The sequence below is a fragment of the Panthera tigris genome, chromosome B1, assembly GCF_018350195.1.
Source record: "Panthera tigris isolate Pti1 chromosome B1, P.tigris_Pti1_mat1.1, whole genome shotgun sequence".
Lineage (NCBI taxonomy): Eukaryota > Metazoa > Chordata > Mammalia > Carnivora > Felidae > Panthera > Panthera tigris.
In genome coordinates, this window is record NC_056663.1 from 93,567,728 (window position 1) to 93,574,198 (window position 6,471).

The 6,471-nt window shown below is 31.8% G+C and overlaps 1 non-coding gene across 1 annotated transcript; it reads right to left on the minus strand.

Moving 5' to 3' along the window:
• On the minus strand, positions 1-107 carry LOC122238217. The gene has a single exon (XR_006217177.1). It is a non-coding gene; the product is annotated as a U6 spliceosomal RNA (small nuclear RNA).
• Between the last annotated feature and the right edge of the window lie 6,364 nt (positions 108-6,471).

Consider the following 6,471-nt stretch of genomic DNA (forward strand, 5'->3'; position numbering starts at 1 on the left):
TTTAATATGGACTGCTTCACAATTTTTGGTGTCATCCTTGTACAGGGGCTGTACTAGTCTTGTCTGTCTCATTCCAATTTTAGTATATGTGCTGCCAAAGTGAGGACTTATTTTATATTTTGAGTTATAATCTAGTACTACCTAATTTAATTACTCAGACTGTTTCAGCATTGGCCTGAGGGAGCTTTTTTATTGGTTCATGTATCCCTTTGTTATTTTTCACCAAACTGGAACAAATAATTTTACAATTTGTATAGAACCACAAAAGACCCCAAATAGCCAAAGAAATCTTGAGAAAGAAGTGTTTATAGACTGTAAATTCATCAAAGAAAAGAAAGACAAGACTAGGGCTAATCAGACTCTGAATCTAAGACTGATTTGTTCTCCACACCTTATTGTACACTGAGAAAATTTTCAGGCTTACATTGTCTTATCTTTTGTAAAGAATTTTGAAATAGTAATATCTGTTGTAATTAAAAAAGAAATGAATTCAGTGAACCTGAGAAAAGATAGCATTATATATTTTTTTCTTTAGACACTCCAAATAACCTGAGTTAGAATTCTCAAAACTATTAAGCTAAGTACCACATTAATGAAAGTCATACTTAGTATGTTCCCAGAAAACATGTGGCAAACACTTGTTTGTCAATGATACTGTACTTTGTACTGGACATTTAGTTTTAATTCTAGGAGTGTACTGCTTTGAAATAATCACGTTGCAAAAATGACAAAGACAAATGAGTTTAATTCTACTAATTCAAATAAGATTTCTCAAAGGAAAGTAGAAAAATAATAAAAGTATTTTAACATTTTATTTAGAATCTTAGATATTTAATTCAGAATAGGCCAGGTAAGGTCAATTAAGGCCCACATGAGCCTATGTGAATACACATAAAATTAAATTTCAAAAAATTATTATAAGAAAAAATTAATTCAGATTGATATATGAAGATAAAACTAAAAAAATTCACATCATATTCAAGACTTAAAGATTTTTAAAACAATTTAAAGTAGAAATTAGAAATAAATGGGTAAGCTAAAAAGAATAATTAACAACTGTTATGTTAATAAAACAGTATTTTATTAATTGCTTTAAAATCTGATTTTAGGGCTAAAACGTGTGATATATTCATGAGGCTTCTTGAGTGTTGTGTGATTAAGTCACAACTCAAATTACTACTTCAGACTATTTACAAAATTGACCTTGAAAGTGATACGTCCTCAATTTTGTTATGGTCATTTCCTTTGTTCTTTTTTTTACAGAGAATTTTTACTTTTGAATAAAGGCAGGTGCCTAACGTTTTCTTTCTTTAGTAATAGATTTGCATACTGGTGCCTTGCTTAAAAGTAAGGTATTCATCGATGAGATCTAGACCCATAATTTATCATCTAAAGAATTTACATGAATGGGTTAAGAATATCTTCTAGTTCTACTTTTTAAAGAGTGCTGTGATGTACTTTTTGCTAATTTTGAATGTGCTTTGGCAGGAATACTTCAAAATTTTTTTGAATAAATTCCCAAGGGATTTCTTAAATATAAATATTCCCAATATGTATACATAATGTATCCTTAGGAATAATTGATTATAATGGATCTTTCAATAAACAGTCCAAACAATTTCATACACAGATACACACACACACACACACACACACACACACACACACACACCTAGGAATGTTGAATTAGAAGATTAAAGCACCAGTATTATTATTTCTAGGATTTATTCAGAGACATTTAGAGTGACCTTTAAATTCCGTGGATTTCTAAATTGTATTATTCTTAATTGTTCTTACCTTTTTGTTCTTTCTTATAAATGAAAGCATCACTTTGTTTTGTTAAAAGGGTTGATCTCATGTTAAGTGTTCTTACCACAATAATAATATGAAAAATACAGCCATTCGTTTTATGAAATATTATATGGCAATTTAAAATAGTGGAACAAATACACATTTATTCACCTTAAAAAACTCTGAAATCTCATAATCTACATAAAAACTCATAGATTTTATTTTATATATATATATATATATATATATATATATAAAATAAAATCTGTTTTTTAATTTAAAGAATAACAAAAGTAGAGTTCATGTGAATGAGAGTCATTGTCTGTGTCCACTACCAGTCCCTTAATTGTCTCTATTTCATAACCTGCTTCACTCAAAATAAATTTTCAATTGTCAATCAGAATGATTAGTCTACAATATAAATGTCATTACGATGCACCCATGCTTGAAGTTATTTCTACTTATAATTAATTTTAAACTTGGTTGGAATGCCCTTGCTTAAATAGCTTCAGCTTCTACCACATCATGCTATTTGTACCCACATGAAGTTTTACTGTCTTGGATAAATTTTCTACCTTTTGCTTTGTGGAGTTTTTGAACATATACCATGCTCTCAATATGAGCCAGTTTTGTGAGACACTTTGCCTTTCACCACAATTACATTGGATAAAACCTTCCTGAACCTATGATTTACATTGTGCCCCGTATGCTCTATCACAACTAATACTTCTTTTATGATAAATTTGAAACCCTTAATTGAGTTGCATATTTAATCGTCTTTTTCTTCTGCTAGATTGTAGACTCCTTAATGGTTAGTACTGCCATTTTCTTGTTCAGCAATTTATTACTGGTACATGTCAGAATATATTAAATATATATTACTGAACACCTAAATTGTGGTAGATTTCTTATATGCTAATGAAAGGAAGAGAGAAAAAAACACACAAAATATATAAACGTGATAAAGACCAAAGATATGACAAAGATAGTGATGTACTATGATGTAAATTTTACAAATACTAAGATAACAATAAGATAGAGAATAGTTTAGGGGCACCTGGGTGGCTCAGTCAGTTAAGCGTCGACTTCGGCTCAGGTCATGATCTCGCAGTTTGCTAGTTCAGGCCCCGCGTTGGGCTCTGTGCTGAGCTCAGAGCTTGGATTCCGCCTCAGATTCTGTGACTCCATCTCTCTCTGTTCCTCCCCCGCTCACAGTCTCTCTCTCCCTCTCTCTCTCTCTCTCTCTCTCAAAAATAAATAAGGAATAAAAAAATAAATTAAAAAAAAGAGAATATTTGGATTGGGAGGGATGGAATCTCTGAAGACATGATAGCTGAACTATCTGTGAATACTAATACTAAGAAGAAGAACTATATAAGGATTAGAATACACAGTAAATAAATAAAAAGCCCTGAGAAACCATGCTCAAAACTCATGTATATTAAGAGAACAAACAAAACAAACAAACAAACAAAAACAAGCAAATGAACCAAAAGTCAGGATACTGCATCAGGTCCTTGTGAGATAAGGGAAAGTGACTGGGGATAAGGCCAGGGAGTTGGGAAGAAGTTAGCTTGTAAAACATTCTATAGGCCATGGTGGAAATTTAGATTTGTTTTTGCTTGAAATGGAAACCATCAAACGTTAATAAGCAAGACTTTCCTATGATAATGTTTATTATATAAATGAAAGATCTTATAACTGCTATGTCAAAAATAAAATGTACAGTCTGTTTTTATATAAACGCACACACACACACACACACATATACATGTATATGTGTATGTATATGTATATGTATATGTATATACACGCACTCTGTTCAAAAGATGATGGTGGCTTAAAATAAGTTGTAAAATGAAGACAGCAAATGTGATTAAAATTGGAAAAAATATTTTTGAGGTTGAACCAAAAGAAATTGCTTATAGTTTGGCTTCAAGTATGGGGAAAGAGATAAATAAATAGTATCTTCTATTTTGTTGTTAAAATTTTCAGTGAACTAAATGACTGTTTTTATTACTTATGCACTAGAGAAGGAGCAGATTACAGCAGCAACTGAGAGGTACATTTTGTCTGAATTACATTTGAGATGCCAGTTAGTCTTCAAAACGAAGATGCTAAACAGATAGTTTCATGTGTGTGTGGAGCCCAGGGCTAGATCAGAGATGAAGATTTAGACTTGAGACCCATTAAGATACATATGGCAGCAGATTTATGAGATTTTTCTGATTGCCTAAAGTAAAAAAAAATGATTAGCTAGAACCTTTAACACTGAATCCTGTGTAGTTTTCCACTTTCTAACTATAGCAGAAGAAAGAGACTAAGAAAAGACAGGGAAGCAATTAAATTTTCATGGAAACTTAGAACAACCAAAAAAAAGGCTTTCAATTATAGAAGAAATATACACCAAGCTAAATATTATTGAGAGTTCAGACAATTTTAAGGAAGATAAATGAATACTGCATTTGCCAAGGTTGAGATCTTAGTGAATCTGAGAATTATTTTTGTGGGTCATGAGAATGAGTGACCAAATGGAATAAAACAAAGAGGAAATAAGGGAGATGTCATGTATCAATTACTCTTTGGTGGGGGGTGTTGTATGAACAAATAGGGAAATGTAAAAGATAGTAAAAAAGGACACTAGAAATTAATCTGTTTAAAGCAAAACAAGTGATATCTGCATACTAATTGAAATGATCCAGCAGAAGCAAAAGCAGTAACAGTAAAAAACAGAATAATTATAATAGTAAATGTTCTTGAGTAGGCTCAATGGTGTGAGATCCAGACATCAAGAAGACTGGCTATTTACAGTAGTCTGGATAATTCTTAGATAGTAAGAGAAGAAAAGATACAATAATCACTAATGGATTTAATAAACATTTAGTGAGTATTCCACTAAATATTTACTAATAACTCAAAGTTGTCAACAAATCCCCATCTCTCCCTCCTTTGCAGAAACACTAAATTTGAAACATACATATGACCAAAATGGTGGAAAGTCAGAAATTACTCTTTGATGATATTTTCAATGAATAAGTTTGGTAGAGAGGTAAATAAGAGAGGTAACAGTTTGTAAAGTAAATAGCAATACCTAAGAAAGTAACCAGTGGCTTTGAGGAAGGTATGAGGACGAACGGTTTGGAAGTAGAAATGAAGAGTAAGTCTGTCTATAGCATATACATATATATATATATATATATATATATATATATATATATAGTGTGTGTGTGTGTGTGTATCAAAAGAGAGAGAGAAAGGGTTTATAAGTCAAAAAAACTCATCAGATTAACACAGCTCTCAGAAAAATAGTAAAAATGGGTTGTGTCATTGGAGAGAAATAATCTCTCAATATGGAAAGGAAATAAAGGGAATGTTTCCAGAAATCTGAGGACATACAAATGTTTACTTGTGACTGATTTGAGATTCTAGTAGGCATGACAGAGAGCCTGAAGTCAGAAGGAAGAACCGAAAGGTGAAAGGAGAATCTAGATGTGACACTAGATGGGATTATCCTCATGGGATATGGTCTCCCAGTACTGTGAGGTCATAGGGATGGAGCCAAAGCTTTGAATGAAGAAGCTAAGCAGTGCTTCTGTCTTATTCTTCTTGAGGTATGAAGTTGTGACTCAGCTGGAGCCAAGGGTCCTACACAGATCTCAGGACTCACTAGCAATGAGGTGGAATTAAGCCCCTTTGCTTCCTAGAAAAATATTACCAAAAACATAGTGATACCACTTCCATCTGTGAGAAGATACAATATATAATCTGAGATCTTAATTTTAATTAACTATCTTAGAGAATTTAATTAGCATCTAAATTATGAGAGATTCTTAGCAAACGTTTAAAGACTTCTAGTCCTAGACAATACAGGGACAAGTCTCGGTATAGAATAGTCCATTTAGGCCTGAGATTCAGTGAGTAAATAAATGGTAGAGAAAGTATAATACAAAAGGGTAGAACTTTAAACATGAAGACAATAGACATAAAACAGTCTGGAAATTTCAGTTAAAGGGAAACACTCAAAATACGACAGTGGGCTAACATAGTATCATCACTACAGCATTATTACAATGGTTTAGGTTTCTAGAGATAATATTTAGTCATCAAGGCAAGGAATAAGTTTCATTAGCATAGTAAGTTAAAAATCTTTACCCTTAAAACTATTCATTTCATACAGGCTCATGTTCAAATTTGTTTAAAATTTTCCTGGGTGCCTCATGAGCTAAAGCCTCAGTTTTCTGGAAATCACAGCTAGCCTGGTAAACAATATCCAAACATCTCTAGGTAATTTCACTCTCAGTTAAGGAACATCTTCTATAGAAATCAGTAAGAGAGCAGATATTTACCAAATTTTATTTTCAGTATGAGTTTTTACTTTACTTGATCATTTTCCTTTAATTAATTTCTTGTTTCCACACCCCTCTTGACTAATTAGAAGGAGAATCTTGGTTGATGCTTTGAACAGCTGTTACTGTAAATACAAATTCAACTGAGTTTTTTAGGAGACAGATAATATGAAAAGCAAATAGATTTTTGGAACTTAATGTTGTAAAATACAAGAGTAATGAAATGTATTAATAATAAATCAAATGTTTACCTCATAACCTGTGAACCTGAAACAAATGAGTTTCTACTTAGCTCTTTTGTTTATTAGGGTGAGATCAGACATTTTCATTTTAA